The sequence below is a fragment of the Mercenaria mercenaria genome, chromosome 19, assembly GCF_021730395.1.
Source record: "Mercenaria mercenaria strain notata chromosome 19, MADL_Memer_1, whole genome shotgun sequence".
NCBI classification, from domain to species: Eukaryota; Metazoa; Mollusca; class Bivalvia; order Venerida; family Veneridae; genus Mercenaria; species Mercenaria mercenaria.
In genome coordinates, this window is record NC_069379.1 from 42,351,201 (window position 1) to 42,375,174 (window position 23,974).

At 33.4% G+C, this 23,974-nt stretch overlaps 1 protein-coding gene across 2 annotated transcripts in view; it reads right to left on the bottom strand.

Moving 5' to 3' along the window:
* The window catches only part of LOC123542075 (atrial natriuretic peptide receptor 1-like), an 802,781-nt gene extending 779,058 nt beyond the window's left edge, over positions 1-23,723 (bottom strand). The window contains exon 1 of one of the 2 annotated variants that reach the window (XM_053531573.1): positions 23,706-23,723. The gene's annotated coding sequence lies outside the window, so the exon portion shown is untranslated. Of the gene's footprint in view, positions 1-5,524; positions 5,799-23,705 lie in introns of those variants that run through there. The other variant, XM_053531571.1, reaches the window with a different exon arrangement.
* Between the last annotated feature and the right edge of the window lie 251 nt (positions 23,724-23,974).

Below are 23,974 nucleotides of genomic sequence, written 5' to 3' on the forward strand. Positions count from 1 at the left end.
AACGAAATACATTTTAACGTGATTCAATTCATATGCATATCTTTGAATACTGCGAACAAAGAATAGTAAATATATTTCTTTATATTTTTTAATAACTGAACCGTTTCCAACATTTGTAACAATAGTGTTACACTCTATATTTCTTTATCTTAAACGAATAATTATTTTCGTTTAAGAGGATTTCAAAACTTACTTCTGCGCAAGCGCATTGGGCCATTTTAGACTGGCTTACCGTAAATTGCGCTAGAAAGTGAAATCTAACGCCGTAAAATTAGTAAATTAGTCTAAATCCTCCTAGTTTGAAAGCCAACATTATGGAGAGGTCTTGATAGACCTCTCCAATAAAACAAATGGAACATTTTAAGAACTGAAAAATTTAATGAGAAGGGAAGTTGAATGGTTAGTTATACATGTCGTTTAAAACTGAATGTTTGCATTTTGTTTAAACAGCCACTTTTGTGTTGTTGAGACAGCAGGAAAAGATCAGCATTTCAAACTTTAATACTACTTGACGAATTATAACGTTATTTGCTTTTTCAGTGAATATGGCGATATATTATTGGCAAATATTATGTAGATGATTCATTTCACTTGTCGTTTAACATGGGATATACATTTTGCATTTTGTTTACAATTACTACCTACCTGTGAGTTACCCACACAGGAAGAAAACACTTATCTCTTGTTGAGCATTTCAAACTTATAATACTACCATATAAGCTATAATGTTAACCTTAATTGCTGCCTTTTTTTTCTGATAAATATGGCCATATATTATTGCATGATGAAAGGACAAATATTTATATATATATCACACATCTTGTGTTTGCTGTGGCATCTGCAAAGTGATTGAGAATTCAACTGATGGTTCCATGTTTTTATATATATATATATATATATATATATATATATATATATATATATATATATATATATATATATATATATATATATATAATCTTAAGCTGAGAATACCATGGAAACTTAATACTTCGAAATCTAAAGGATAGAGTATTCATTTCGCGATAACCGAAATTCTGGTCCCGTGTTCACAAAAAAAAATATTTCGGTCTCAGAGTTTGAGTTTGCAATTTTAATATCAATTTTGCTTAAACTTCAGAGTAAATTCCAACTGACACTGGCCATCAATGCTGATTAGTCACATGAAAATAGTTATTAACTTGAAATTTAGTTTAAAACTTGCCATTTAGATATGAAAGACAAAAACGTCAGCTTAGACTGAAAATGTTTTTTGAACACGGGGCTGTGCACGTTACTTTTTTTTCGGAACGGTACTTGGAAATTTTTTGGAGATAACCGGAAACTTTAGATAAGATAGTCGGAGATATCGAATTCAACTGTATTTATATTTGAAAAGGCGGTCCCTATGGTTATTGTTTCGTGTGTAAGGGATTCACCTGACGGGAAGAAATTTTAATTACTCGATGGGATTGAATGTGATGCTTGACGCAGTTGAAAAGTTTAAACTTAGAGGTGAAACCCTGTCATGCATCATCTTCCTGTATATTTGTTTTTAATTAATGTACTCGTTTGTGCTTATGCATACATGTTCTCAGTTAGTGTGTGCATGTATACATTAACACGTACATGTGAAGTACTTGACCTATTGTATAAGTTGGTATATTTGCGGATTAAAAAGTTTGCGAATTACTGATTCCAGATGTTTTGCAAGCAGAAATATTTGCGAATCGCCAAAAATTGGAGTGCAAACGCTAAGTTGGTTTATATTTATTTTATTAGAATGACGTGTTTTGGCGAACGGAGAAATTTATGCTGGCTGGTATTTTGAATATTTCTTGAATTCGCAAACATTTTCAAGACGCGAACTTTTCGATTTAAACACTAGTCTACTTAAATTACTTTAAGCTTGTCTCCTCAATGCAGCTGGCACTAAACACGGAATTTATTTTATTTGCGCTTTGTTTAAATCAGTTAAAATTTCGTATCAACATGCGCAAATACTCTACAGTATTTCATACGTTACCATTTTAGGTTTTTCTTTCTAAACATTAAATCAAATGCTTTCGATGCACGTTGCATGTTCATTTTTAATCAATTTTGCATATTTTGACACTGTTCTCATTTTTTCAATTTTGTTACTTTTACTTTGCATGTTCATACGTCATGTTTCCAAGACAACACTGAGAGGATAATAAGCGACATGCACTGAGAGATCAGGAAAATTATTTTCCAGTAGTTTTACAGGAATCGTACGCATTTAAAGGTTAGAAAAATATAAAAAGCTTCCCTCATGTTGACTATTAGAAAAGAGGGCTACGTGTTCGATTATTTAGAATCCTGATCAATAATGTCATTAAATATCATTGAACACAGCAATGTTCTGATCAATCGTAATTTAAATGACTATCAATGAATACAACACTGTTTAAACGTAATTTAATTGACTATCAATGAATACAACACTGTTATGTAACTGACTATCAATGAATACAGCACTGTTTAATCGTAATTTAACTGACTATCAATGAATACAACACTGTTTAAACGTAATTTAATGACTATCAATGAATACAACACTGTTATGTAATTGACTATCAATGAATACAGCACTGTTTAATCGTAATTTAATTGACTGCCAATGAATACAACAATGTTTAATCGTAAAGTAAATGACTTCCAACAACACTGTTTAATCTTTATGTATTTGACTATCAATGAATTCAACACATATGCATTTTCGGAAAATTTAATTTTGTGAACTATCCTTTTGCAACCAACTAACACGATAAAAGAATCTGTCTGTTAGAGAGAGGACATCAAATGAACATTGTTTGAGTATATCTAACATAGATGAGAAAGCTTGTGAACTTTGTTTGGATATGTCTAACTAACACATCACAACTTATAAGCAAGAAATATATTTATGTATGTTCAATTTTAACAGGACAACTTATAAACTTATAATTTTATGCAAAATGTTTTGCGTATTTCGTTGTTTTCTACACTCCTTATTTCATGTGTTAACAATTTCACACGACTGTTACATAGCAATGATAATCAAACTACGCTGGCTGAAGTGCTTTAATTAAGCTGAAAATCTACCCCAACGCGTAGTAATATCAGCGGATAGATATGCCGGTAGAAAAGCTGTTATCATTGGAAATCTACCCTAAGTCATGAAATAAATACTAGTAGTGTTTAAGTTATATTACTGATCACAGCGATTCTGTGTGCAAAGAAAATAAGACACTGGAGGACAGGGAAAGGCACATAGCAAAAACAAATAAACTATGTCCATTGCCTACCTTTCACTAAAATACTGTATCTTCCTGTATTTATTTCAAATGTAAAATATATATCTAACTTGCGTGAAATGGATAAATTTAATTGTGTTTGTACAGCTACATTCAAAACTAAATGTCATGCAGTAACAGTGTTTTGTTTTTCTTTTAAAAAAAACTTCCAGCTTGTTTTAGTGACAGTAATATTTAGAATAAAAGAAGCTTTCAAAAGTTACAGTATTAATTTTCTTTATAAAATATGTTTGACTAAAATGGCATTTGTAAAAATGAAAACATACATATTTTTTAAAAGCACGTCCAGTTCAGTAAAGTACAAGATGTTAAATATATAAATGAAACAATAAGAAAGGGGTTACCAAAAACCCTTTATATTGGTTTTGATTTTTTTTTCTATCTTGAAAATTAATCATTGTTGAAACGTTACCTTCCAACGGTTCATTCTTAAACCACATAAAGTTCATTTGATATTTCCTATGTTTAAATGTATTTAACAGTGTTTTCATGCATTAAACTAAATTTTGTTATAAATTATTTTTAAAGTATAAACAATTATTACTGAAAATAAATTCAGCGTTTTTCATTTTGCAGATTCATTTTTTATTAAAAGTAAATGTTCATTAAGTAATGCAATTGTAATTACATTTATGGAATGAAAGTTAATTGTTCATTAAGTAATGCAATTGTAATTACATTTATGGAATGAAAGTTAATTGTTCATTAAGTAATGCAATTGTAATTACATTTATGGAATGAAAGTAATTGTTCATTAAGTAATGCTATGCTATCAGCTAAACTAACGCTTTTAATGTTAATGAATATATCATATGAAATCAATATGTGATGAAATGGTATATGTGGATGCTCTACTCAATAACCATTTCGTTATGCCTTTAGAGCATCAGTATGTTGATTTCTAACATCACTGACCATGTTTAAAGCATAAAAAGTACAGTTTTTTCAACTTTTTGTTAAAAAATTCTCAAAGGCCATAAAAACACTTAGCGTCGGGCCAAAACTTTAGGGTACGTCGGGATACCGGAAACAAACAATTCTTTTTTACGCCTTACAAGAGAATTTTGAAATCACATAGCCTACAGAGAACACATAATTTGACAGAAAATGCAAAATTTTTATTACGGGTCCACGAATTTGATATTTCTTTTTATTTTATGTTTTTCGGTGGTTTATCGAAATATAACGGTGAATTATATCCTGATAAACTCACTGGCCACTCAGTGAAAATTATCAAATCTGATACCCGGATTAACGTCAAAAAGTTTACCGAGCGTACTGAAAGCCGGAAACAATATGACGATGACGTCGTTAAAATGACGTCATCTTTGCGATGCTTCCTGATATAATTTCCCGCAAATTTCGACATTTTATTGAAATAAACACAACAAAAGTAGAGTTTTAGACATAAAATAAACAGAAAAATTGTTGGTATCGATGTAATATCACGGTAATTTCACTCGTGAACACCAAAAGTTGTTATTTTCACTCGTGGCTGCGCCACTCGTGAAAATATCACTTTTGGTGCCCACTCGGTGAAATTATAACGTGATATTACACCGAAACCAACAATTATCTTCTATATAAAACACACTTCATGTACTTGTATTTGTGAACATTCTTTTAACAGTAAAAAAAATGACTGAGACATAAGAAAGCAAACCCTTGCGTTTGCTATGCATGTACGCCAATAATGTGGAACATGTATAGACGTATTACTGATGGAGAGCAAAAGTCAAATAGAAACACACTATTTTAACATATGTTTATGTCGTATGAATTTTAAAGATTGAATTGTTTACAATGTTGAAATGAAATATGTGCTAATATACGCGACTGATAAGAACTGTGAACAAAAATATATAAGAAATATATGCTGTTAAATAGGAGAAAGGCCTATCAGCTTGAACTTAAGATTAGTATAGGGAATGAAGTAAAGCGGTTACCCTTCTCCGAATTGAAAACGTAACTATATGAAATAATATGCATACATCCGCTTTTTATGACATGTACAAGAAAAGGCAAATAATCTGCCGTTTAATTTCAGGTGTATCATTTTAGCATTTTTTTTTTACAAATCATACGTGTGTCCTAATAAACCAGAATGAAACTACAATTTTTCATAAACTTTTATAGTAGCTTTAAACTCATTTTAAGTTTTTATTCTGTAACACATTAACACTAATAAATAATTGATATGAATTTAATTAAATATGTATATAACTTACCTTAATTTGTCATGATGAGACAGTAAATCTACTTGTTCGAAAAAATACGAAATCCATATCATAATTATCCAACCCTTTCAATAAAGTAATAATTCATAACAATATAAGCACAATTTCCTCTATATATATGAACAAATCTAACTTGAATGGAATGAACTGTATCTACATCTAGCTAACTTTTTACTACCGTTTTCAAGCCTGTTTCTAAATAATGTTTAATACGGTTATGCAATTTTTTGTCTACTTTCATGTTATAACGTATTAAAACATGCACTTAAAATCCACGCGGTTAAACTCTTATTTATATTTTTTCCTACTATAAAACATTGTTATCAGTTACTTAAACGCACATTAACGTTCGGTAATAAATACCACCAACATTTGAACACTCGACTGTAAAAATACTTAAGATTTATATAACCTGTTTGTAACATTTACTAATAAAAATCATATCATCAAATTCCCCTTGCCTTATTAACACATTTCTGCCTATATATAGTTCGCAGTGAATGACAATCCACTGTAGATACGAATGTAACTATGAACAGGAAGTTATGACTTTCTTTTCGTTTCCGATATCACCAAGAAAATGTCAAGAAATGTCTGCTAGAAATACTCTCTGAACAATGATCAGAGTGAAAGGCGAGCTCTAAGGCAGGACATCGTAATTTTCTATAGTTTGTCAATAAGACAAACATAAAATGATATCGCAGGCGATAAACGCTATAGAGAGAGAAAAAATAAACACATAAGATAATTGTAATGTGACATTGGATAAGACATTATTATGCCCATGTGATCGGACCATGTCAAAGGTCATTGTTTATTATAACCGTCCTCGTAATACAGTATTTGAGCTGCGCCATGAGAAAACCAACATAGTGTGTTTGCGACCCGCATGGATCAAGACCAGCCTGCGCATCCGCGCAGTCTGGTCTGGATCCATGCTTTTCGCTGATGGTTTCTCTAATTGCAATAAGCTTTGAAAGCGAACAGCATGGATCCTGACCAGACTGCGCGCATGCGCAGGCTGATCTGGATCCATGCTGGTCGCAAACGAAATATGCTGGTTTTTCTCATGGCGCAGCTCATTTGTCCTGGGTTCTCTTGGTCTTGGTGAAATTTATTCAATATTTAATTTGATTGGTTTTAACGTCAGATCGAACGAAATAGGTCATATTGTGACTTTCAAATTTTAATAGTGGAGGAAGACTCCAGGTGTCCATTTATGAATTATTTCATCACGGACAAGCACCTGGTTAGAACCGCCGACATAACCATAAGCCAGCTGGATGGCTTCCTCACGTGAAGACTTAACGCCACAAGCGTTGAGCAAAAGTGTGAAACTGGTTAATGCATTGAAATGCTTCAAATTTTCTTCAAAATAGAGCAAACAAATGGAAATAGAGTAAAACAAGACTTAGATGTCTATTCAGATATTAATTCGTTAATGAATTATGTGTTCAAAAGCATTCACAGCAGACTAAAGACATCATGAGATTAAACACTGGGATTCAATACACAATGGCAGCAGATATAGAACATCTTGTGATAGAAATAATGTTTAATTCAAAGGACAGCGCCTGGAGACTGAAGACATTCATCCTTTGATACAAACCCTCTTTGAATTCAAGGACAATGACAGTAGACTAAAAATATTCTTTTATTAAAACACTCCTTGATTCCTTAGACAGTGACAACGGATTAAAGGGACATCCTTTGATAGAAATATAAATTGATTCCAATGTCCGCGAAACCGGATTGAAGACATCCTTTGATAGTCCAATGTCCGCGAAACCGGATTGAAGACATCCTTTGATAGAAACTTAAATTGATTCCAATGTCCGCGAAACCGGATTGAAGACATCCTTTGATAGAAACTTAAATTCATCCCAATGTCCGCGAAATCGGATTGAAGACATCCTTTGACGGAAACATCCATTGATTCCAATGACAGTGACAGCACATTGAATACATCCTTTGATAGAAACACTCATTATTACGTAAGACAGTGACATAAGACTGAAGCCTTCCTTTGACAGAAACACTCACTGATTTCTAAGACACTGACAGAAGGTTGAAGACATAGATAGAAAAACTCATTGATTCCGATGACAGTGTCAGTAGACTGATTACTAGAACTGAATCCGAAGACAGTGTCAGTAGACTGATCATTAAATCCAACAACAGTTGTCTGGTTTCGTAGGAAGCAAATTCAAAAGTGATCACAAAAACAATTCAACAAACTTTGACATCTACACATTTCTCAGCCTGTTTCATACTTCCAAAGACAGTACCTGCAGATGTAAGACATTTTGCCACAGAAACACTTTTTGATTCCATAGAATTTATAAATCAAGTGTGAATTGCAGCTCAACATACTTTTTTTAATAATAACGATATTTACACTAACACCATTTGAAACAAGTACATGTAACTGTAAACAAAGTGGGTAATTACATGTATCTGTAAACAAAGTGGGAAATTACATGTAACTGTAAACGAAGTGGGTAATTATATGTAACTGTAAACAAAGTGGGTAATGACATGTAACTGTAATATAAAACAAAAGTTCATCGTAGATGAGTCCAAGCAGCATGAGTTGACGAAACAAAAACTCATCTTGCTTTCAAGGCGTACGCTAGATTTTTAGGGGAAATGCCGTTTTCAAGGGCAGATAACTCTTTTCCAATACTGGTGACCTCTGACTTTTATTGCATATCTTTGCTTCTTAGATGATTGTCCTTCAATATCCAAAATTTGAAGAAATTCTATCACTGGGAAAACTTTCGCCTGTCTCATATACAGAGACTCAAGCTTACGCCTTTAACCCTTATCATACTGAACACGACTGATTCTGCCTTTGCGACAGACCCGTGAAGTCTGATCATGATCTGCACTGTCCGCTATTCAGTCAGTAAATTTTTAGTGAACACCCTTTTAACAGTTAATGGTACTGTCTAAATTGAAAGGTGGACAAGTTCATTATAGAAACTTAGCAGGGTAAGGGTTAAATGTCATTATTGGATACATTTCCAACGTATCTACAAGCAAATCAGATGTCTTGAGCAAAGAAATCAATCAGAAACGAAATTTATTCTTGTAATGAAGTAATGTATATATTTCCTGACAAAAAAAAACAATGTATGATGCGAATCCATAGTAGAGGGAAAAGATTATATACCTTTTACTTTTTCATTACCTCTAAACAACAGATGTAAGCCGTATTGCTCGCGCAGCAAGAAACACAATAATGCAGCTGTCAGTGCCGTAGAAATAGGCTAGAGAATATCATAAAAGCATCCTGCCGCAGACAATGAATGATAAATACCGAATATCTGTAATCATGCGTCTATATTAGACTCCTGATATTTGAAATGGTCAAAAAGAATTATATATTAATGTAATGGACCAGAAAAGACAAATGGTGATTTCTGTGTGGTTACATATTGTCGCATTTTGCGGATGTAAAATAGCTCAATTTATGAATGCGAATAGCTTCAACTACTTATGAAGAATGCAAAGTTGCCTGACGAGAATATAAAATTACACGGAACTTGCAAATTGTCATCACTACCTTTTGATTGGATTATGCACCAAATGTAGATAAAAAAATGTCGAGTATACTTCCAAATATATATATATATGAACGATACCAACGGGAATGTTTTTTTTTTACATTCCTCCGTAAATTTGGAGGATTCTGGCATCGTTAACCCTCTGTATGCTTGCCACTGACTGTTTCAATGCCATACACCACTGTGTTACTTCATACATTATAAACATTTCTCATGATGATTAAGCGGTAATGTGTTTAGATGTTTAATTTAAGATTTTCATGTATGAATAGACTACAAATAGCTTTCAAAGGTACAGTATTAAATGTTCTTAGCAAATGTGTTTCTATAAAAGAAAATTTATAACACACATACTACAAAACATTATTTGCAAAATGCACTTAGTAGTGTGAGGTATGAGATATAGAATTAGTAAATGAAAATGTCTGAAGTAGATAACTGTATATTATTTATATTGCTTTGACATTACTGATTCTAAAATGTCTTCTAAAATGGTGGTGTTGTTGTTGTTGTTGTTGTTTTTTGCAAATTATTCTGGTTTCTTGAAGTACTGGATGATACATTTATCTGATAAATAAAGTTCATACGACCTACTCAGAGTTAATATGATATTTCATATTTATATCTTGTATTTATTAATTATTTCAAGTACGAATAAATGTCAGGTTAAATAACCGTTTCAGTATTATTAGTTTGCAGATATTGTTCATTTTAACAATACATGCAATTGTGAAGGCACTTTTGAAAGAGCATTAGATCAGCTTTCATTAATGCCTTTTATGTCTGCAGTTGTATTAAAAGGAATTAGATTTCTGACAACATGATATGACTCTGTGGGAGCCTGATTTGGTAACCATTTCTGGGAGAAATATGCTCATACGAAAATAGTGGTATATAAATACAGTACTTTATACGAAAGCCTTCCAATACGTTTGATGTTGTATGCTTTTTAAAAATGTTATCGTCAAAATGTTGAAAAAGTGTTGCTCTAACTTAAAAAATTAAAATGTTAAAATCAACAGAGTGTGGCTGAAAAATATACATGTATGTGGAAGGCTAATATAATAAACGTTTATTAAAGAAATATGCCCATAATACAGTTAATGTACTTTTCAGGCTAGGCAATGGCGAAAAAAAAACATTATTCTATACGAAAGACTTTCAACTTCTTTGATATCGTATGCATTTTAAAAGAAATATTAGTAAAAACGTTAAAAAAGTGTTTTTCTAACTTAACAACTTAAAATGTAAAAATGATCAGAGTATGGTTGAAAAATATATATTGTGGCATTGAATAGAGAACAAAGACAAATATCAAACAGGGAATGCCACGTACCGAAAACGCAGTCTCCCCAAAACGAAACCCACAGCACGTAGACGTGCACACCACAAACACAAACACACACAGATACTCGCACACAAAGCAACACACGAGGACAAAACGAACGAACAAAGGAACACAGTGGGACACCGCCTTCGAACGGTCAGTGGCAAAAACACCACTGGGGAGCTTAAACTGGTTTATGGTGCGCACCCAACCTCACTCTTACCCCCACCATGTTCCAAAGACACGGGACAGTGTAAATAAAAGTAATCCCCTCCAGGTGAGTCTCTAACACACGTAATGGAAACAAAAAGGCATGGCATGTAAAACACAAAAATGCTCGTGTATAAATTTACATGTAAGAATATACAACTTCTTAATAATTTTATTTATTTTCTATGTACATGTAATTCCTGGTGGTGAAAACTAAATGAAGCAATTTGCACATATATGCTTAATCTTAATGAAATGAATTAGGAAGTGCAAATATCAATTTTAATGATTTACTGTGAAATCATTAATATTCGTGGGGGACTAATTTTCGTGGATTTCGTGGTTGAGACAATCCACGAAATTTAATCCCAACGAAAAGTAAAATTCCCATTCATTGTATGTCTAAAAGTCGAAATCCACGAATTTATATCCCCACGAAATTGCCATTTGGAACAAAACCACGAAATTTCATGTCCACGAAATTAAATGATTTTACAGTATGTAATTATGCTCATCTTGGGATGAATATTTTTCGTATTTTGGAAATAGATTTTAGTTTTGCGTGCTTTGTTGGCAAAGAAAACACGGTTTTGAGTTCAGATGCGTAGTAATCTTATCACGAAGGTCGAAGGCCTGAGTGATTAATTACTATGCATCTGAACGAAAAATCTATTTCCATTTTAACACGTTCGAATTACACCAGGAAGGGATACTAATCTGGAATAAAATGCGGTTTTAAATACAAGGGAGTAAACCGGAATAGCCAAAAGTAGGTCATTTTGCGAAACATGTTCTAATCGACAAGACAATACACGGTAAAATCCTTCCTTGTTTATATAAAAGAAAATCTTAAAAGTGTTATAATTGTTTACAAATTCTTTATGTGTGCAAATTCAAAAGGAAGAAAACACATCTCACGTTCGGCATATCAAACTTAACATATCAAATACAGTTAAAACTTTGTAACTCGAATTCCACGAGATCGAGCGTTTTACTTCGAGATAAACGAAATTCGAATTAAAATGATATTTTGTGCACGTGATGGCACGTGAAAATGTCTTCGAGATAACCGGAAGTTTGAGATAAGCAGATTCGAGATATCGAGTTTCGACTGTATAATCTAAAATACTCTTATATAACACATTAGCTCTTACGATATATTTAAATGAATGTAAATGAAAATGAATTTCAGCTGACTTGATATTTCTAACTAGCTTATCTAAAAATTCGGGCTATTTGGAAGACATTTACAAGCTCCTCTCTAAAGACAAGCGCACAAAATATCATTTTAAGCCAATTTTCAATATCTTGAAATAAATTGCTCGATCCCTTGGAATTTGAGATACGTGCACTGAGTTTCAACTTTACTTACCTCCATGTGTCATGTGTCGGCAATAAAATGAGCCGCGCCATGAGATCCAGGATGAATCCAGACCAGCCTGCGCATCCGCGCAGTCTGGTCAGGATCCATACTGTTCGCTAACGGTTTCTCTAATTGCAATAGGCTTTGAAAGCGAACAACATGGATCCTGACCAGACTGCGCGGATGTGCAGGCTGGTCTGGATCCATGCTGGTCGCAAATGTACTATGTTGGTTTTCTCATGGCGCGGCTCAAGTAACACTTCTTGAAATAGAACAAACACACTCTATGCTATTTATTATGAACAAGCCATTATGGAAGAAATGGTACATACATCCTACCGTATTTGTGTCATTTGTCCTCGCAATTATGTTTAATACTTGCAATTTTGTCTATTTTCATGTGAAATACATTCACTTCTTAAATCCAGATGGTTATGACAATTTATGTTCTTTCTAATACATTATATATATCACTAAAATTCATGTTATCGGTTAAGTAACCGCACGTTAAACGAAAATTGTCTACATTCAGTTTTCCGATAGAAAAAGTTATCAGCACATATCTTATAAAACAAGGCAGTCCGAAGGACAGCTAAATCCCCCGCCACTGCTATGGATAGTGAAAGGGTAAACCTTTGATTTTAGCTGTGACCTTGACCTTGAACTGACATGGCTGACTCATGAATTCTGCACAACGTCTTGATGAGGTGATCATTTGACCCAAGTTTCATGAAAATCCTTCAAGGGGTTAGGAGATACAGAGCTGAAACCTTTGACCTTCAGTTGTGACCTTGACCTTAAGTTGACATGGCTGACTCATGAGTTCTTGATGAGGTGATCCTTTGACCCAAGTTTGATGAAAATCCTTCAAGGGGTTTAGGAGATACAGAGTGGACACAAAATGGAAGGCTCAAACCTTCGACCCTTAGTTGTGACCTTGACCTTGAGCTGGCATGGTTGACTCATAATTTCTGCACATCGTTCTGATGAGGTTATCATTTGACCCAAGTTTTATAAAATTCCTTCAAGGGGTTTAGGAGATATAGAGCGGACACAAAATGGAAGGCTCAAACCTTTGACCTTCAGTTGTGACCTTGACCTTGAGCAGACATGGCTGAATCATAAGTCCTGCACATCGCCTTGATGAGGTGATCGTTTGACCCAAGTCTGATGAAAATCCTTCAAGGAGTTTAGGAGATATAGAGCGGACACAAAATGGAAGGCTCAACCCTTTGACCCTACGTTGTGACCTTGACCTTGAGCCGGCATGACTGACTCATGGGTTCTGCACATCGTCTTGATGAGGTGATCATTTGACCCAAGTTTGATAAAATTCCTTCACGGGGTTTAGGAGATATAGAGCGGACACAAAATGGAAGGCTCAAACCTTTGACCTTGAGTTGTGACCTTGACCTTGAGCCGACAATGCTGACCTATGGGTTCTGCACATTGTCTTGATGCGGTGATCATTTGACCCAAGTTTTATAAAATTCCTTCAAGGGGTTTATGAGATATAGAGCGGACACAAAATGGCAGGCTCAAACCTTTGACCTTGAGTTGTGACCTTGACCTTGAACCGACAAGGCTGACTCATGGGTTCTGCACATCGTCTTGATGAGCTGATCATTTGACCCAAGTTTCATGAAAATCCATCAAGGGGTTTAGGAGATATGGACCGGACACGATTTTGTTACGGACGGAAGGACAGACGGAAGGACGGACGGACGGACGGAAGGACGGACGCAGACCATTCCTATAATCCCTCCGCCACGGCGGGGGATTAAAAATAAATTGACTGTTTATATGAGGTCGTAAATTCCACCAATATATAATCACGTGACTGTTCCAAGTATTGAAATATTTAATTTTTATACAAATCGTTTACATCATTTACAATAGATAAATGTATTGAATTTCTCTTGTTTTATTAGATTGTAATTTTCACAGATTTTCATTCCAATGTGTATACAATTTCAACGACCAGTGGAGAATTATTTCTTTTCTTTTCTGATATCAACCAAAACAATTAAAACATATCTACTAGAAATGGATTCTGAACACTGTTTTAATCATGAAAGCATCTATCAGGATCTGCATAAGCTGCTACTTTTTTCTGTCGATGCTGTTTATGTTTCTTCTTTTTTTCTGCGAATCTGGTTATTTGAGTGATTTGACATTTATGTGAATTCATAAAACTGTGGGATTTTTTTTTCTACATAATTAACTGATTTGTTGTTAAGAAAGAAAGTTGTGTATGAATGAAGCTTGCGTAAGTTTATCTTTTCTCCTTCCTTTCATCATACTAAGATAATACCCATTTTTATCAAATTTTATGTTGATGGTATTTTTTTAGTTGTTGTTGTTATTGTTGTTGTTGGTTTTAACAGATGTCGAAATTGAAAATTGATTTTTGAGATTTGTTTTGTGTTTTGTTATATGCAAGGACATTGTAAACTTCCCTAGTTTCTAAACATGACAAACAAAGTGAAATCGGGTGAGATATTTAATGCTACAGAGAAGAAAGAATACATCAGTCTAAGGATACTGTAAAATGATTTTATTTCGTGGGCATGAAATTTCATGGTTTTGGTCAAAACAGCTATTTCGTGGGGATATGAATTCGCTGATTTCAACTTTTGAACATAAAATGACTGGGGATTTTACTTGTACGTTAGGATTAAATTTCGTGGATTAACTTAATTAAACACAAATTCCACGAAAAATAGTCCCCCACGAATATTAGCTATTTCACAGTAAGACATTTATTTTCAGTTATTTATTAAGATATAACGGCGGATTGTATATTTCATTGTTCGAAGATGTGGGATTTTCACTATAATTTTCGCGGGCACAATACTACCACGCAAAAGAGATTGTGTCGGTGTGACGTTAACCTATTAACATAAAGGTCACAAATAATAAAAAAATAAATTTGCTACAGCCAAAGGTCTTATTAAACGATACAATATTTTTTTCACACTTTGATAAACGAACAAACCTAATTTCAGATAAAATCGTGTGTAAAATTTTCACAAAAAGACGTTGTCACTAAGATACCTGAAATGTCAATATGGCATCGTCTTTGATCTTATATTTAAAATATCTTTAAGTAACAGTAAAATTAGAGTTTTGAGGGGGTTCAAGTAGTTGGTAAACATCCACAGTCAATAAAATAATATTCGTTTTTAATATCTGGATTGCAAGAGTATAATAATAGTAAAGGCAGTGTGTGTCTATTTCATTTACAGTTTACAATTTGACATCTTTTTGAAACAAGATAAGATCACAAAAAAGTTTTTTGTAAAGGTCAAACAGACTCGGTACGGGAGATGAATGAAACATTATGGCATAATTATAAGCCCAATTTATGTAGTCTAAACAATTATATATACTGTATTGGCCATTTTTTTCTCTTTCATTTCACAAATTTATATCATAATATCGCATTGTGTATTCAATGGAATCTAGTTGAACAACATTAAGACTGTTGTTTTACACATCTATACCATTTGTTTAAATGCGAAACAGCTACATTTGAGCATCTAGTAGATTATCAACTTTGACACGTTCACTGTTCAGGTTAAGACCTTGAACATAAGTAACTATCACAATTGTTTTTTTTTTTTTTTTTTTTTTTTTTTTTTCTTCTTTTTTTCCTGACAGAAGTGAGCAAAACATATTACGAACACACAGTATTTTTTTTACTAAATGCATAGCATGAGGTGACGTTTTATTCCTCATAATGAAAACACAACCATTGTTGCATATTACTGTAGCTAAACCATTGTTGTAGTTAAACCATTGCTGCACATTACTGCAACTAAACCATTGTTGTACATTATTGTAGTTAAACCATTGTTGCACATTACTGTAGTTAAACAATTGTTGTACATTATTAGTTAAACCATTGTTGCATATTATGTAGCTAAACCATTGTTTACATTATGTAGTTTAACTTAATCCAACTAATTGTTGTACATTATTGCAGTTAAACCATTGCTGGACATTACTGTAGTTAAACAATTGTTGTACATTATTGTAGTTAAACATTGTTGCATATTAATGTAGTTAAACCGTTGTTGCACATTATTGTAGTTAAACCAATGTTGCATATTACTGTACAGTCCATAAAATAATCAAACGTGTTTGTAAACATGGACGGATCCAAACGGAAGGTGAAGAAGCATTTACAGAACTATTTCGATGGCAAAATACAATACATATCCGTAGCCCTGACCAACCTATAAACCGGGACAGTCTATTTTATAAGTGCAACAACACGGTTGACCCATTTAAACGAGCTGTAGTTAAACCATTGCTCCACATTACTGGAGTTAAACCATTGTTGCAATTTACTGTAATTAAACCTGCAAAAATGCCGTTTATTCCTCACTATTTACTGTTAATACAATATCTTTAACAAATGATCCACTGAGTTATATACTGAAGTCAATGTGTGCAACGATAAAACGATTTTTTTATTATCGTAAAGTAAATATAAAACTGAATAATTGCAACATTGAAAAAGCCGGTGTTACAAGTCATCTCAAGTTGATAGCAATAGTGTAGATAACTAAAGTACATAATTATCGATGTTTCTCATTACAGGTCTGGTGCAGTCGTTCTGTGCATGTAAATCTCCCCCTCCCTCCCACTCTGTCCAAGGAGTTAAATGGATCCCTGCTTTGATTTCTTTATAATGCGATTCCCAAAGAATAAGCCTTTAAAGTTCTTCCGACATCCTTCCAAAATGAAATTTTGTTTTACATTTTATATAAAAAAAAATATTTTTCGTTTTTGATAAAGTATAACTGATGACTCTCTACCGTTGGGTTGAAATGATAAGGGCAAAAACAGACATGTGTATGCCTTTGTATGTATTGTTAATCATACGCAACAAGGAAGGGAAAATATTTTTAATATGATTTTGTTTGGTCCATACACAGTTGACTGATATGGTTATAAAAATGTTATCAATGGAAGGTAATACCACCCCTGCAATTTACCTTTAGTTCGAAGTTAGTGAAATAGACTACCTGACATACGTAAAATAAATCACTTTTTCATAACAAACGTTTATATTACTATCTTGTCATTAGTTGTAGGGTGTATACGTGCATATTTCACAATTGGTTTTAAACAAACATTATATACAAATATTTTTGTAATAAATTAGTGGCTCAATTCACGTTTTTCATGTACATCATTTTCAAGTTGTTACAGTCATTCATCCGCCATTGGTTCACAAATTAAAACATCATGTGAACCTTAAAGCTGATTCAAAAAATTTACTTACCTTCAGTTCAGTTTAAGGCCACGTGTTCTAACAGAATATGCATAATGTTAATAATCCAACACTTAAATTACTGTAAATACTGTACAAACAGTTCACACTTAGTCTAGAAATAACTTCTCACCAATCAAACTCACTTTAACAAAAATCTTCAAAGTAATCTACAGAAAATATATATACCTCTCTATGTTATTATGTTTTATGATTTAAAATATTTGAAGTTTCTTTTAAAGGGACTAACCCACACATTTTAGGCGGAAAATATTTGCTCTCAAAAACCCATAAAAAATTAGTACTCTGAAAGTGACTAGTGGTACATACTTACTGACAAACGAATATTTCAAAATATTCTTATAAATAAACAAAACTATTGTGCGGAATGTAGTAAACCGTTGCAACGCTTTTGAAATAATGCAGAAAATTCATATTCTTCTTGCATTGTTTCGAATATCTACTTTCATTTTCACCCGCTTTGTCATTTTTTCAGTGTCATATATACATTTTATGCCAAACTTTGTGGAAATGAACATGTTGAAAAATTTCACCCAACCTGTGGGCGAGTCGCTTTAAATTCCATTGATAAACGATATATATAGTTTAACAGTACTCGCGCATTTATTTATCACTAAACTGGACTTATATGCTATTAGTTCAGAAAATATTCTTTATATGAATAATATAGAGTCGGAAGTCCGACATAGTTAAATCAGCAAGTTGAAACATTACTGATTAACTCCATCAATTACTGGAAGAAGTGACGGTTCTAAAGATTTGATAAGATTTGTAAGCTGATCCTTTGGAAGCAAAGAATGCAACCAAGCAGAATAATAGAAGACTCGGTTTAAATGAGTCTGTTAAAGGGAGGTAATGAAAAATAGAACACATCAAACACCCTTCCCCACCCAGGTTTGAGCATATTGACTTTATTGCTCATGAATTGAATGGACTCCATGGTCCAAAGGGACCAGAAAATATGAGCCGCGCCATGGGACAACCAACATAGTGGGTTTGCGACCAGCATGGATCCAGACCAGCATGCGCTTACGCGCAGTCTGGTCAGGATTCATGCTGTTCGCTTTCAAAGCCTATTGGAATTAGAGAAACTGTTAGCGAACAGCATGGATCCTGACCAGACTGCGCGGATGCGCAGGCTGGTCTGGATCCATGCTGGTCGCAAACCCACTATGTTGGTTTTGTCATGGCACGGCTCATATTAAGAACACTGAATCCTAATCCTAAGAAAACGTATAATAAAGTAAAATCTAGTTTGTTAAAACATATATTTCCAATAATTCAATAATTTAAACATAAATATTTGAACGTTTAAGCCCAAAACGAAGTAAATACACATGTTCTCTATTTTACTTATGTTTCAACACATCACTATGTGCAGTTTAGTAAAAATATATTGTTAATTGTTAGTTGTACCGTATAGTTTCGCTTATAAGACGCACTCGCTTATTAAAGACGCACCCCGACATCAGACATGCATTCTGGGGTTTCTTTTTTCTTTTAATTCCCTCGCAGTACACTCTTATAAGATGTTTTCCACCCTTTGAACTGGAATTGTGACTCCTAATAGTGCGTCTTATAGGCGAAAATATACGGTATTTGATCAGATATTTGAAACTTCTGTTATAACTTGTCGAAGTGTAATATTTTCAATTTGTTTAAATGCTTGCTTAATATTAAGTGCATGTAAATACAATTGGATATTCAACATAAACTTATTCATATTAAAGTCTTAACGTAGTAAATCATACACACTATGTCAGTTTCATTAACTTTATTCATGTTAAAGTATTTAGGTAGTAAATACAATCTGTAAAAAATCCTTTGGAAGCAATGAACCAAGAAGAAAAATAGCGACTCGGTTTGACCGAGTCTGTTTATGAGAGGTAATAAAAAATGCAACACTTCTCACGCCCCTCTAGCACCGGCTTAAGCGGACCACTTTTACATATCTATTTAATTGACTCCACGATCCCAAAGCACCAGAAAATATAATAACACTGAATCAAATTACGGGAAGACTTTTTACAGCTAACACACAGCACTTATAGATTGCTGTTGTGATAGTTAAGTCATTCAGTCTTTTTCAGTTTCACGGTTTCTAAGTTTATTTAACTTCTGATACAATTTGAAAAGTAAAATGTTTCTGTACAGTATTAGAAGTATCAGAATAGGAAGAAAACATTACATGAGTATACCAATTTGATACAAAACGTAGACTGACATTATGTCTAAAATTTACTGCCAGTTGCATTTCATTTTAAGACAAAATTACTAGGACATAACGAGCAGCACTGAATATGTACTGAATGGCATATTGTTGTTAATGCAGTCCGATTTGTTGCCTTTGTTAAACTGCCAGAGCGTCGCCATCTTTAGATATGTGCTGAATGGATTCTAGATGTCAAAATGCTTCTTATTGCGCCAAAGTTTAAGGAACAGTACTGTATTCCTACGGATTTATGTAACTTTAGAAACCATTTTGAAACACAGAAAATGAAAAATCAGAGAAATTCAAGTGCAAGTGCTTAAATACGTATATTTGTGTCCTCTTTTATATTCTAAACACAGTGACAGTCGGTATCTGTTTACATAAACAACTTTTCATGCACGTCCTTTTGTGATGCATAACACTCCTTATTACGAAACTTTAGTCATTTACGTAAACAATACTTATTACGAAACCCGTTATTTATTCATTTACGTAAACAATACATGTACTCGAAATTGAACACTTCTAACTACGAAACCCGTTATTTATTCATTTACCTGAACACTTCTAATTACGAAACCCGTTATTTATTCATTTACGTGAACACTTCTAACTACGAAACCCGTTATTTATTCATTTACGTGAACACTTCTAATTACGAAACCCGTTATTTATCCATTTACGTAAACACTTCTAACTACGAAACCCGTTATTTATTCATTTACGTTATCATTTCTAATTACGAAACCCGTTATTTATTCATTTACGTTTATTATAGTTTCAAGTTTATTTATTAGCTCCATTAGGCTCATAAGCCAATGAGGACAAAGTTCTATACATGTATGACGAACAGTGAAAAATGCAAACACATAATACATTATATTATTTAAGTCAACGTATATTGATAAGAATAGCCGTATGTTCTATATTAAGGAATGTAAACTCGAAATTGAATGCATTTGTAATGAAAATAGTTCGTTCAGAAAAATCTTCTTATATCCATATTGATTGAAAACTCTTTGTATAAATATATTTAATCAATACGTCCCTGTATATGGAAATTCTTATGAAAAATTAATAATTAATATCTCCCGATGCTTTCCTGGAAATGCACTTATTTGAGTATTGACAATGGAAACTCAGCGGCGTGCATTGCATTCACAATGAATTAATCATGTTCATTGCTTCGTATGCATACATTTCTTTGTTTGATTACATTTTATGTTGGTATTTAACAGTTTGACAGTATTTTACAAAACATCAAGTTACGACAACTAGAATATATGGAGAAAAAAAATGACAGATTTTTCAGAAATACAAGAAAAGAAAAGAAAAAAAATGCTACTGGGATTGAGTTCGTAAAATGTTGAGTATCGTTTAAGGTATTTTAATTTTAAAAAGCTAAATATTGTAAACTGACTTCAAGAAAATGTTTAAAAAATAAAATGAGCCGCGCCATGGGAAAACCAGCATAGTGGCTTTGCGACCAGCATGGATCCAGACCAGCCTGCTCATCCGCGCAGTCTGGTCATGCAGGACCCATGCTGTTCGCTTTTATAGCCTACTGCAATTAGAGAAACCTTTAGTGAACAGCATGGCTCCTGACCAGACTGCGCGGATGCATGCGGATGCATACTGGTCACAAAGCCACTATGTTGGTTTTCTCATGGCACGGCTCAATTAATACAAGCAGCGTGTCATTTAAATGTAATACTCGTATATTAAAACTATATTGAAATATCATATTCTTTGCTTACGTAGTATTTCTACATTTGAGGTCTTTTTAAATGTCAGAATATGCAATACAGTAAACAATTTCTCAATGTTTTGGTTTTCTTTTGTGTAACTTCAGTTTATTTGTATTTTAAATGTGCAGGCAGGAAAGTGACAGATACGTATATTGGCATGCATGTGTTAAATTAAATAATACTTTTTTTTAAATGATTTATAATAAATAATAAAAAATATGCGTAAAATATTTTTGATAAGATAATTCGTTATTTAGTGACTGAAATATCTGTTACCTGCGTAGCTATTGTAAATTTTTATCAATTGAATTAAAGTTGGTTTAAGAATTACATGTAGTCATTGCATGTATGCAACGTGATTTCAATACCTTTTCACGATAAAGTCAGATAGGAATGCTTTGTAGATATATTTAAACCGCACAATATCAAATTGAATCGAAAATATGACAAAAAAAGATCAATGAGAAAGCCCGACTTAATAAGCATGCGCACAGGGGACAATTTTATCATTATAAAAAGAACAGTATAAGCTTAGTTGAATTAAAATTACAAACGACCTCTTTTGTGAATACCATGATGTGTTTGAATTGTTCTCTTATTTGATAAAAGATGGCGTCGGTATTATTTATTATTCTATATTCTGAATTTTTCTTTCTTCATAAAGAAATGAAAATAATTGACTTAAGCATATAAATAAATATACTCGAATATTATCTCTATTGTACGTGCTTCGCATTGCATGACGGACAATGAAGGAAAAGGTTTACAGTGACTTTTCTATACATATTATGTGTATATTTTAGCTCACCTAAACGAAAAGTGTTTATGGTCAGCTTTTTTGATGTCCGTCGTCCGTCAGTCCGTCATGCTTATCTCTTTATAGAAAATCTCTTTCTAACCGACCGTGTTCGTTTCAAACAAAGTACAGGGGAATCTTACTGCACGATCCTCTTTTCATACTGTTTAAATCTAGTAGGTTATCAATGTAGAGTTTTGGCCACGATTTCACGAAAATACGTAAGTTTGTTAATTGACTTAAGTTCGATAGTTTGCCTAAAACTTTTCTTTTCATACGCAAATAAACGTACTTAAGTCAACATTTTTTTCGTGAGTTCTGATTGTCAAAAGAAATCCTTCTATACAAACAAAAATGTAAATGAGCCGCACCATGAGAAAACCAACATAGTGGCTTTGCGACCAGCATGGATCCAGACCAGCCTGCGCATCCGCGCAGTCTGGTCAGGATCCATTCTGTTCGCTTTCAAAGTCTATTGCAAGTAGAGAAACTGTTAGTGAACAGCATGGATCCAGACTGCGCATCCGCGCAGTCTGGTCAGGATCCATGCTGGTCGCAAAGCCACTATGTTGGTTTTCCCATGGCACGGCTCAAATCTTTTTCTCAGGCATCACCGGCCTGATGTCAGAATTAATTCAGAGCAAAATTTCTTAGGAATCCCTATACAAGATTTGTTCAAGCAATGTTCATTTGTTAAAAGAAAACCTGGCGGTGGAGGTGGGAGGGGGATTTTTTTAGCGATTTATGTTTAATTTGCCAATCGTATTCTGTCGTTCATTTCGCATGAACTCCGAAAGAAATTAATACATTTCTTATATTTATGTTATATTTGCTTTCCATCTTTAAACAATGTTATATTATAAATGGCATACATTAAACATTAAAATCAGAATCTCGGACATTCGGAACAACTGCGACGTCATTTAATTAAGGAATGTTCTTAGACTACCTGAATACACGAGGACATCGTCAAAATAACGGTTCGTTATCACTAAGCGTTGTCGTAATTTTGGCGCCATTCTTTTTGATGTTCATACAAAATGAGCGTCATGATTTTAAAAATGGAAAAAATAGGGCGAATGTAAATATATGACTATATGGAAAAAGTGTAAAATCTTCTCCTCTGAAACCAATGTCTTCATTTTAAAAAGTTTGACAGCAATGCTACTTTGGATACAGTTTACCTTCTTGCTTAAGTGAACTTTCTCTATATGCCTTTAAGAAAACTTTAAAGTTTTTCTCCTTTGAAAACATTTGCCACATTTTTTTTCCTATCGTTTCTGGTAACAAAAATTTGTACAAGCAAAATGTGAAACTCCATTGAGCGATCTATGACCGATCTATGACCATTTGCGACCAGCATGGATCCAGATCAGCCTTCGCATCCGCGCAGTCTGGTCAGGATCCATGCTGTTCGCTAACAGTTTCTCTAGTTGCAATACTGCTAACAGGCTTTGAAAGCGAACAGTATGTACCCTGACCAGACTGTGCGGATGCGCAGGCTAGTATGGATCCATGCTGGTCGCAAATGCAATATGTTGGTTTTCCCATGGTGCGGCTCATATATAGGCCTTAGCAGAACCGAAACAACGTGGTTGCCGAGAGTTGTATTAATTTTGTTTACTGAATATGATGCACTTACCTTAAATTCGAGTAAAAGAGGCCTGTTCTTATAAACGAAATCCAGATTTGCTGTAACTTTACCACACTTTCTATAAATCCATAGTTCAGATTTAAACACTTTATCCTCTTTAAAAAAAAATAGTCACACTTATATTTAATTCCAAATAAATAACTGTGCGATTCTAATATCATCAGTAGTGAAAGATCGTGAGTTTAAAATCCTAGTAAAATATGAAAATTACGCTGTCATCTATCACTAAACATGATAGCATATAATCGGGTTTACAA